The sequence below is a fragment of the Nelusetta ayraudi genome, unplaced genomic scaffold (assembly GCF_046127955.1).
Source record: "Nelusetta ayraudi isolate G7.1 ecotype Tasmania unplaced genomic scaffold, CSIRO-AGI_Nayr_v1 ptg000310l, whole genome shotgun sequence".
NCBI classification, from domain to species: domain Eukaryota; kingdom Metazoa; phylum Chordata; class Actinopteri; order Tetraodontiformes; family Monacanthidae; genus Nelusetta; species Nelusetta ayraudi.
The window spans coordinates 11119-23371 of record NW_027466357.1 but is presented as its reverse complement, the minus strand read 5'-3'; the positions used below and the strand labels follow the sequence as shown (position 1 = coordinate 23371).

The following is a 12253-nucleotide window of genomic DNA, read 5'->3' as shown; positions in this document are numbered from 1 at the left end:
ATAATATGAACATAATGCTCATCACTATCATAGTCACTCCTATTACTATAGACTCATGTCTAGGAATATTTCCGTTGAACATTAAAATTTGATAAACTGCTATTAATTGAAAAAAGAGCGCAGCAAAACAAATGATAGCTAAATAGACTCTATGCAGACTCCAGCGTAATCTTGGTATTCTATTGTTATGATTTTGTTGTGGTGGGATTCTATTAGGTGGGATAGCAGACATGTTTCTGATTGGGATAGTTAACAAACGTTTCTATTTCACTAAAGGTTCATTGACTTTATTTTTTCTTGCATCGATATTGTCTATGTAATTAATGGAAGAATAAGATGTAAGTGTTTTTATATAATTATTGTATTTAGATGAAGTACTATTACTCAGCTTCTCTTTCTTGACTTTGAGCATAAGATAACGGAAGTTCATTTAGGGTTCCGCGCGTGTCTTTCTTCCTCATCAATCTTCAATAGATCACGTAAAGCTAATTCAGGGTTTCGTTCGCTATCAGGTCTTATCCATTGATCTGAAAGCGTGCCAAAGATAGTCCTTAATAATACAAAAAGAAATGCAAGACCATACAGCAAGCACTGTTGCAATTACTTGCATATTCCCGACATCATCAAATAAAAGACTATATATGATATTACAGCATATACTTAATTTACATTGTAGGTAGATATTGTTACTTAATTGCAGGGATTTTTTATGCTCGTGCATTTATGTTTGTACTATTAAGTAATATTGCTAACAATTTTCATTATAGATATATAAGACTTGATAATAGTGCACTAGGCAGCTCACCAAGCTTGCAATCTCTTTTTATCTTAATGCAATATTAAAGATCAGTTTCGTCCTCAATATCTTTTGGAGTTTCTTCTATTGCATACAATTCTAAACGCGGAGGGGAAGTCGTTAAGGAAATGATCTCTTAATGACCATCATAAGGTGGAGGGGGTGCATCATTTGGAGTATGTTCATTTCTTATTGTGAACACAGGAAGAGATAGTGCATTTAATTCATCATTCAGCAATAGCTCATCTAGGCCTTGCTCTAGCATTATTGCATCATCAGGTCTTACAACATGATCTGGAAGATAATGAAAGAGAACCCTTAACAACATGAAAAGAAGTGCACACCCATACAGAGATGCTGTAACTAATTGGACTGTACTGATAGCACTGTATCGTTGCGCACTAAAAAGACCAATGACAAAAAGAAAGAACAAAAATATACAAAATAGTAAGGTGAATTCTCGATGAGAGTCAATAATGCTGTTATAATAGTATAATATTGCGCTGGAAAAAGGTATGAAAACAATGCTAAGATATATGAAAACCCCTCCCATTATTTGAGGCTCATACCTGTAATGATGGCTCTCTTCTCTTGACATTAAAGTTTGATAAGCTGTTATTAGTTGAAAAAGGATCACAATAAAACAAATAATAGCTAAATAGACTCTATGCATGCTCCAACGTAATCTTGGTCTTCTATTGTTATGATTTTCTTGTGGTGGAATTCTATTAGGTGGGATGGAAGACATGTTTTCGGTGAGGATAGTTAATAAAAGTTTCTATTTCACGAACGATTCATTGATTTTATTTTTTCTTACACTGATATCGGTTATATAATTAATGGTGGAATGAGCTGCATATATCTTTATATTGTTGTATTTAGATGAAGCACTATCACTAAGTTTCTCTTTCTTGACTCTGAGCATAAGATGGCGGCAGTTCATTTAGGGCGCGCGCTTGTCTTTCTTCATGATCAATCATCAATAGCTCACGTAAAGCTCGTTCGTGGCCTCGTTCGCTATCAGGTCTTACCCATTGATCTGTAAGGCTGCCAAAGATAGTCCCTAATAATACAAAAACGAATGCACAACAATACAGCACTGCTGCAATTACTTGCGTGCTCCCAACGTCATCGAATAGTAGAACACTTAATACACTAAATGTAGTAAGAAAGAAAAAGATTATACACAATATTACAGCATGTGTTTGATTTCCATGACGATTAGGAGCAAAAATACGATGGTAACGACGTAAAATTATAATGTAGATCAGTGCTGCTATAATGCTCATAAAAAAAGGATCCATCCTTGTATGTGAGGCCATTCCAATATGGATGTTGATTCGTGTTCTCCTTGTTCTGCTCTGATGGAACGTTGAAAAGAGGCTGATATTGCTTGAAAAAGAGTTGCAATACAATAGATCAGAGTTAAGAATAGTTTATTCATACCAACTCGAAATCTTGATCTTGTCTGTCTATAACTTTCTTGAAGTAGGATATTGTTAGAAGGAATAGGGGACATGTAACAAAGATAAGTAGTTAAATTTGAAAAGATGTCAGATATATTAATTTATTTTTGATATTCCTAATATATATGATTGTTATGTATTACTTTGTATTTTTCTTTTTCTACATTATTTTATTGAAGTATCATGTATGAATAAATTGGAAGCAAGATCTTCCAATGTAATAGTTTCATAGGTAATGGTAGAATTCTATTGGCCTTTACAAAACATCTGTAAACGATACCATCTAATAACATGAAGAGAAATACATATCCATAAAGGCTTCTTGCCATGAAAGATAGGTAGATAGTAATTCGTTTCGAATGTATTCATAAAACCCAGATTTTTTATTATTTTAGTTAGTAGATAGCTTATCTCATACAACTTCTATGTTTTATCTATATATAAAGATCTACCATCCATTTTCACAATTAACTGAACTGATCATTGTAATTAAAAGTATATATATAAATAATATTATTTAATTGCTTGTACTTATTGATATATAGATATGTCTTCTCTGCCTCCTCCACCTCCTCCCAATAATAACAGCCATAGAAGTGTAAGAAGCATACGCATTAATCGGAGCCGATCCTTTTTCGCGATTATTTGTTTTGTTGCGGTCTTTTTTCAAGCAATGGCAGCATATCAACTTTTATTATTAGGAAATAATAGCCCAGGTATAAACATAACGCAAATTGACGATGAACCTGAGTTATATACAACACAAGGGATAATTGTTTCTGTTTTCAACGTCTTTGCAATGATTTTCTATATTGTAGTTGTATCTTTTTATCATTCTATTTTTTCTCCTTACCGTAGGGAGAATAGAACATATTACGCATTAGTTTGTTTATTGATATTTATTTTGTCGGGATTTTCTTTATACAATGTGCTGTCAATGTCGAGATCAGATGTAGGTAGAGATTTTCACTTAATTGCAGGGATTTGTTATGCGTGTGTATTTATATTTGTACTATTAAGTTATGTTATTGACGGGCTTCCTTCTCGCTATGTAAGAGCTGATGACATATTAGGAAATCCACCAAGTGGGCGACCTCCTCCTTATATTTTAGAGGTAAATAGTAATTTGACAAATGCTTCTTCATCTACATCATCTGCAGCACAAGAAGCATTAACAAGTGTATCAAACAGGAATGAGTCAGAGGATGAAGAAGAGGAAGAGACTGCACTGTAATTAAGATTTTAAAAATCAAGATGCAGATAGGGATTTTTTATGCGTGTGCATTTATGTTTGTACTATTAAGTGATATTGCTAATAATTTTCCTGTTAGATACATAAGACTTGATAATGCACTAGGCGGCTCACCAAGTTGGCAATCTCCTTTTATTTTAATTCAATATTAAAGCTCAGTTTCGTCCTCCATAAGGTGGAGGGGATTCATCATTTAGAGCCTGTTCACTGTTTATTGTGAACAGAGATAGTTCATTTAATTCATCATGTAGCAATAGATCATCTAGGCCTTGCTCTAGCATTATTGCATCATCAGGTCTTACGACATGATCTGGAAGATAATGAAAGAGAACCCTTAACAACAATATGAAAAGAATTGCATACCCAGACAGAGATGCTGTAACTAAGTTGACTATGCTGATATAATTGTTTTGTCGAGCAATATAAATATTAACTACAAAAAGTAAGAACAAACATATACAAGACATTACAGCAGTTATTCGATCTCCTAATTGATCTGGGTCACGCATGTTGTTATAATTCAATAACACTAAGCTGAAAAATACTATGAACATAATGCTAAAAGCTATCAAACTCACTCCTATTCCTATAGACTCATACCTTAGGTATATTGCTTCTTAACATTAAAATTTTATAAATTGATATTAGTTAAAAAAAGAGCGCAGCAAAACAAATGATAGCTAAATAGACTCTATGCATGCTCCAGCGTAATCTTGGTCTTCTATTGTTATGATTTTCTTGACGATGCAATTGGTGGTAGTATGAGGTGCAAATATCTTTATATAGTTGTTGTATTTAGATGAAGCACCATCACTCAGTTTCTCTTTCTTGACTCTGAGAATAAGATGGCGGCAGTTCATTTAAGGCGCGCGCGAGTCTTTCTTCCTCATCAATACTCAATAGCTCACGTAAAGCTCGTTCGGTGCTTCGTTCGTTCTCAGGTCTTACCCATCGATTTGAAAGGCTGCCAAATCCAGTCTCTAATAACGCAAAAATAAATGCGCAACCATACAACACTCCTGAAATTACTTGCATGTTGCCGGATCTACCGAATATTAGAATATTCACCAAACTAAATATAGTAAGAAATAAAAAGATTGCACACACTAATATAGCATGTGATCGATTGCCACTACGATTAGGACCAAAAATACGATGGTAACGATGTAAAATTATAACATAGATAATGGCTGCCATAATGCTAGTACAAAACAATATCCATCCTTGTATTTGAGGCCATTGCAATGTGGATGTTTGTGCGTGTTGTTGCTGTGATTCTCTGATGAAAAGTTGACAAGATGCTTCTATTGCTTGAAAAAGAATAGCAACAAAATAGAGAATGGCTAAAAATATTTTATTCATACTAAGTCGTGTTCGTCGTGTTACCAGTCTATTATTGTTTTGAAGTGAGATATTATTAGAAGGAATAGAGGACATGTCACAAATATAAGTAGTTGTATCTGAAAAGATATCAGATATAGTAATCTATTTTGGACATTCCCAATATACGTGATTGTTATTTATTACTTTGTATTTTTCTTTTTCTACATCATTTTATTGGAGTATCATTCATGTATGAATAAGTTGAAAGCAAGATTTCCCAATGTAATAGTTTCATATGTAATGGTAGAATTCTATTGGCCTTTACAAAACATCTGTAAACGATACCATCTGATAACATGAAGAGAAATACACATCCATAAAGGCTTCTTGCCATGGATTGACACCGAGTATTGCGATGATTATGCGAAAAATTCGGAATAATATAACACTAAGAAGAAGATAGTTATAGGTGATATTTAAAAAAGGTAAATAGATAGTAATTCGTTTCGAATGTCTTCAAAAGTGATGATAATACCCAGATTTTTTATCATTTTAGTTAGTAGATAGCTTATCTCATACAACTTCTATTTTTATTTACAGATAAAGATCTACCATCCATTTTTAGGTAGGGATTTTCACTTCATTGCAGGGATTTTTTATGCGTGTGCATTTATGTTTGTACTATTAAGTGATATTGCTAACAATTTTCATGTTAGATATGTAAGACTGGATAATAATGCACTAGGCAGCTCACCAAGTTGGAGATCTCCTAATTTGCTGTTGGATGGTTGAAAATTCGTTATTAAACATCTCCTGCTTTTATTTGAATGCAATATTAAAACTCAGTCTCTTCTGGAGCTTCTTCTATTGCAGACAGTTCTAACGCAGGGGCAGTCGCTAAGGGAATGAGCTCTTGATGATCATCATAAGGTGGAGGGGGGGCAGGCTGTTCATTTCTTATTCTGAACACATGCGGAAGAGATAGTGCATTTAATTCATCATTCAGTAATAGCTCATCTAGACTTTGCTCGAGCATTCTTGCCTCATCAGGTCTTACAACATGATCTGGAAGATAATGAAAGATAATCCTTAACAACATGAAAAGAAATGCACATCCATGCAGGGATGCTGTAACTAAGTGGACTATGCTATCGCCGTTTTGTTGAGCAAAAAAGAGATTGAATGCAAAAAACAATAATACAAATATACAAAATAGTAAAGCAGCTGATCGATTTCCAAATTGATGTTGGTAAAAAATTCTATTATACATGTATAAAACCGTGCTGGAAAAAGCTATGAAAACAATGCTAAGAAATATCAACGCCCCTCCTATTATTTCACGATTATCTTGTCCTGAGGTTAACATTTGATAAGCTGCTACTAGTTGAAAAAAGATCGCAGCAAAACAAATGATAGCTAAATAGACTCTATGCATGCTCCAGCGTAATCCTATTCTTCTATTGTCGTGATTTTCTGGTGGTGAGATTCTATTAAGTGGGATAGTAGACATGTTTTCGATACTACTGAAATTAGTTGCATGTTCCTAAAGTGATCGAATAGTAGAATATTTAATAAACTATATGTAGTAAAAAAGAGATTATACACAATATTAAAGCTCAGTCTCTTCCTCCGTATTTTCTGGAACGTGTTCTGTATAAGATGGAGGGAGTTCATATAGAGGCTGTGCATTTCTTATTGTGACTTCAGTCAAAGATAGTGTATTTAATTCATCATGTAGCAGTAGCTCATCTAGGGCTTGTTCGAGCGTTCTTGCCTCATTAGGTCTTACAACATGATCTGGAAGATAATGAAAGATAATCCTTAACAACATGAAAAGAAGCGCACACCCATACAGAGATGCTGTAACTAATTGTACTGTGCTGGTAACACTATATCGTTGAGCATTCCAAAGGCAAATTGCAATAAGCAATGACAAAAATATACAAAATAGTAAAGGGCATAATCGATTGCCTAATTGATGGGATTCAATAATACTATTATAACGGTATAGTATTACGCTGAAAAAAATTGTGAAGGCAAGGATAAGATATATATAAGTTCCTCCTATTATTTGATTTTCAAACCTGATTTGATTATTCTCTTCTCTTGACATTAACAGTTGATAAGCTGTTATTAGCTGAAAGAAAGTCGCAGTAAAACAAATGATAGCTAAATAGATTCTATGCATGCTACAGTGCAATCGTGTTCTTCTATTGTTATGATTTTCTGGTGGTGGGATTCTATTAGGTGGGATGGCAGACATGTCTACGATTAGGATAGCTAATAAAAGTTTTTTTTAATAAACGATTCGTTGACTTTATTTTTTTCTTACGTTGAAATCGACGATGCAGTTTGGTGGTAGTATGAGGTGCAAATATCTTTATATAGTTGTTGTATTTAGATGAAGCACTATCACTCAGTTTCTCTTTCTTGACTCTGAGAATAAGATGGCGGCAGTTCATTTGGCGCATACATATCAATAAAGGATTCTTGCTATGGAGACGTGCATTATTGCCAATAATATTTTTATTTTTTTAAAGTTCAGTTTCTTCTTCTAATGCTAATTGAATTTCTACGTTTTGGTCCTCACCATTCCATGAGCCCCTTGTATAAGGAGGAGGTGGTGTCCCCTGTCTTTGTTGGATTCTATTGGCACTTATATCAGGAGAAGGTGGATTCCTAACTTGTCTTTGTTGATCTCTATTGCCTCTTACAGGATTCCGATTAGAGATATAATTTAGTAACATAAAGAGTAATAGACATGCATAGATAATTCCTGCCATGAGTTGCATTCGTGCGCTGGGATGTTGTTCTATTCCAAATCCAAACAACAAAGCAGCGAGAGAGAATAGGAATAGCGACAAACAGATGACTATGTAATGGGCGACATTTCCAGAACTTTCTTGTGAAAAATAATTATGAAAGTTATATCCCATAAAAACATAGACTATCATCGATATAATGTTAAATGATAAATTCCCTATTTCTATAATTCTTCTTGCTTGTTGATTGTATTGCGTATTATTCGCTGTACGAATAAGTAAAAATTGATGTGTTCCTATTATTTGAAGAAGAAGAGCTACAAAATACATGATAATGAAGAAGATTCTGTTTCTATTAAAACGTATTCTTCGAGTTGTGTTTGCTGGATATTCTGGTGGTGGAGGATTATTATTTGGCGAGATAGAAGACATTTAACAAAGCTTAGATGTTATAAAATATTTGCCATGGACACACAAACTTGAGTTCCAGAGTTTTTTGTTAGTTATTTGTTGTTGCTTCACCGATTCAAATTAACATCGATTACACATAATTGTAAATTCCCATGCCATTTATCATTTTATTATAACAGAGGACATTAAACATCTTTACTTTTTAAAGTTAAGCTTCTTCCTCTCCCGACCCTGAACTTCTACCAACAAAGCCCATAGGAATTTCTTCATATTGTGGTGGGGGATCTAATGGTGGTTCTGCTACAATTATTTCAGATAGTTCCTGTCTTTCTGTCTGCAGCCTATTACGTCTGGAGTTATCAGGTCTGATAAGACTATTTGGAAGTATATCAAAGACATAATATAGTAGAAGAAAAACAAACACGCATCCGTACAAAATACCTGCAGCTAATTGCATTTGCCAAACATCAGTCAATGTCAATCCGTTATATAATAGAACAAAACAAAGCAGAGCTAAACATAATAATAACCAAATTATTCTATAGCCTAGTTGATTAGACGAAAAAATACGATAGCAATATATGCATATAAAACAAATAACAGAGGCTACAATACTAGAAGGGACAAGAATAGTAGATGGCATTTGGTTTAGATCATAGTCTTGTCCCATAAACAGCTGACATGCCGCAATCACGTGAAAGATAATAGCAGCTAAATAAATGATGGATAAAAATATTATATCTCTGTTCCAGCCCATTCTTTGGATTGTATTTCTAGAAGTGCCCCTTGAGAAGGGAGGCTGATTAGAAGGAATAGAAGACATTAATATAGAGTAAATATTGTAATATAAAAACAGCTGACAATAAACATGTAAACACGAGCTTAAGTGTATGTTAATTACCAGTAATTATGGGGTATGTATTATTGCTTATAATGTTAAGTCCAAAATATATAAGCTATGTCGCTATTTAAGTTAAGTGATAGCTAAAGCAAAACAATAAAATAAATACTTATTTAGATTTGTATTATTGGTGAAATTGCCTCTGGACACTGAAAGTAATATTAACATTTATATGTTGGACTTAACATTATAAGCAATAATACATATTTATTATTTTTTAAAGTACAGTTTCTTCTTTTGACTTTTAAAGGAAAAATTAATGTGTTCCTATTACTTGAACAAGAAGAGCTAAAAAATACACGATAGAGAAATAGAATCTATTTCTACTCCAACGAATTCTTCACATTGTATTTATTGGATATTTTGGTGGCGAAGGATTATTACTTGGCAAGATAAAAGACATTTAATCAAGCTTAGATCTTTAAAGAAAAGCATCTTCTTATTAGAGGAAGAACAAATATGAATTTCAGGTTTTTTATTGTTTACTTGTTTTCATTATACCATTCATAAAATTGTATTTAGGATATTTGGGAGCGTACCGGATTCGAACCGGTTGCCTCAACAATGCCATTGTTGCGCTCTACCAATTGAGCTAACGCCCCTTAGGGAAATAATAAATTTTCCCGTTGTTCAATTTTTTCTGTCAAACTTTAAAAGATTGGCTTGAATTTCTTTTAATGACAAAATCGCCTCTTTCTAGCTTCTTGATTCTTTTTTGCAGAGGAGGATGAGTAGCAAAAAGGGCGGAAAGAGGATCATTATTACTAAAAAAAAGATGAGCATACACAAAGCGATAAAGGGGAGGGGTTCGAATTTCACCTTTTTCTTGTTCATGTGCAATCTTTTTTAAAGCATGAATTAAACCTTCAGATGACCTCATAATCGCCACCGCTGTTGCATCAGCAAGGTATTCACGTGTACGGCTAAGCAAGGCACGAAGAACTGACCCGAAAAATCCACCAAATAAACCTGCTAAAAAAAGTACCCCACCAAATACAAAAATAGAGGCATGGTTATTTTCTTTTTTTTGCCGATTAGAATAACTGGTTCTTAACGCCCCTCTACCAAAAAAATCTAAAAAACGAAGACCAATGTATGCCAGAAAAGAAAGCCCCATAATCATTGCGGTAACGCCCATGTGTAAAGGCAAATCTTTATTTTTTAGATGCCCAAACTCATGCGCCAATACACCTTGTATTTCTTCTCGAGATAATCGTTGAATTGCCCCTTTAGTCACTCCTATGATCCATTGTTCTGGAGATATTCCAGCAGCAAAAGCATTGATTTCTTGTTCAGGAAGGATATAAAGCTTGGGGGCGGGAAGATCTGCTGCAATCATCAATTCTTCAATAAGATTCCAGACAATTCTATGGGTTGGATGATTTGTATCACGAGGGATCATTTCTCCACCCATGGACTCGGCAAGAGTTTCACCTCCTGTGAAACGAAAATGCAAATAATTTATTGTTGCTACAGCAACAGTTATTGATAAGAAAAACAAAGCAATGTGAGGAAACTCATGATCCGTCCAATCTGTTTGATTAGACCAACGCCAAAGGATTTCAGCCAATCCACTAGCCAAGAGCACAACTGCTGAAAAAGCAATTAAGCAATATTTTGTTTTTTTCTTAAATTGATTTTGACTGTCCCAAAAGGCCATTTGTTTCATCCTTAATATTAAAACTGTATTCGGACAGCCTCTTTCATTTCTTCTGAAGAAAGGGGATAAAATTCCATAGGAGAATGATGTCCAAATGTTGCGATCCATTTTGTCGGGATTCTCATTTGGCTTTCATTATAAGACATCACAGCATCGTTGTAAGCTTGCCTAGCAAAAGCAATACGATTTTCTGTTGAAATGAGTTCTTCGTGTAAATATTTCATGTTTTCAACTGACCGCAAATCTGGATATTTTTCGACCACAGCAAAGAAATGATGTAATGTTCCAGACAAGAGACAGTCGGCTTGTGATAAATCTAAAAGTTTTTTTTTGTCTAACTCGCCAGAAGTTGATTGTAGGGCCTTTGAAGCAGAGTTTCTTGCTTGTATAACGCTTTCAAGTGTTTGTTTTTCAAAATTCATTGTTGTGCGAGCTGTTTCAACAAGATTAGGGATTAAATCATACCGTCTTTGTAGTTGTACATTGATTTGATGCCATTGATTATCTGCCCTAGATTTTTGATAGGCTAAAGAATTATATTCATGAATTATTTTCCCAATTACGATGAGAATGATGATTATCACAAGAATAATGTACGATGCCATGGATAGCGTCCTTTTGTCTTTCAAAAATTTTCTTGGGAAAGAATCTCTTCAATCGAAGTATGTCTCCATTGCCCGGGTGGCAATTTACCTAATTGATAATTTCCAATTTGAATGCGCATTAATTGGTGCACAATTAAATTAGCAGATTGAGCAAATAAGCGAACTTCATGTTTTTTCCCTTCAACGACAGTTACTTTAATTGTGTTTCTTCTTATTTTTTTACAGAGAGAGGTTTGCGATGTTTCCCCTCTATTTCTGTTCCAAATGCTAACCGCTCTAAATCTTTGTAGGTAATGTCTCGATTGGTTTTGACGATATAATGTTTTTTTACTTCAAAAGATGGGTGTGCGATTCTATTGCAGAAGTCTCCATCATTTGAAAGAAAAAGCAATCCAGATGAGTCAATATCCAATCTTCCAACATAGAAAAAATTTGCATATTGAGGAAGTAAAAGTGAGAACACGTTCTTTCCATATCCTTTTCTCGAACACTCATATCCTATAGGTTTATGAAAGGCAAGATATGTAAGGCGTTGACGTTTTGGAATTGGCTCTCCTTGAATCGAAATATGGTCTTCTTCGCCAACCTTTCTTCCTGGCGAATGTTCAATTCTATTGTTTACGCTGACCATTCCCTGAAAAATCAACTGTTCACTCTTTCGACGCGAGGCAATACCTCGTTCGGATAAAACTTTTGCTAATCGTTTCTGTTCCATAATTTAAACCCGAATCTACATTGTGTTACAGTTTAACAAAAAAAATACCTATTTTGGATATTTGATTTGTCGATTTTTTTTTGTTAATCTCTATCTATAAATTATATGGGGCGATTCATCATGAATTTAGATTCTCAAACAAGTGGTCCTGCAAATAGTCCTGACTTGCTCAGGTTACATGAAGAGGAGTATGTTCCTAGATCTTCTAAGAAGAAAGGTCTTTTGTTTGTTCTCGGATTTTTAGGTGTATTTTCCCTGCTTTTAGCAATTGGTTTTTTTCATAATTCTCGAATTAATAGAAAAATGGAATGTTGTTTTCAAATACGTCGAGCTATTGATTTATGGGATAAAGATGTTAATAA

The 12253-nt window shown here is 34.1% G+C and overlaps 1 non-coding gene across 1 annotated transcript; it reads right to left on the bottom strand.

Moving 5' to 3' along the window:
* Positions 1-9440: 9440 nt before the first annotated feature.
* On the bottom strand, positions 9441-9513 carry trnaa-ggc (transfer RNA alanine (anticodon GGC)). Its single transcript has one exon. It is a non-coding gene; the product is annotated as a tRNA-Ala (tRNA).
* Positions 9514-12253: the final 2740 nt, after the last annotated feature.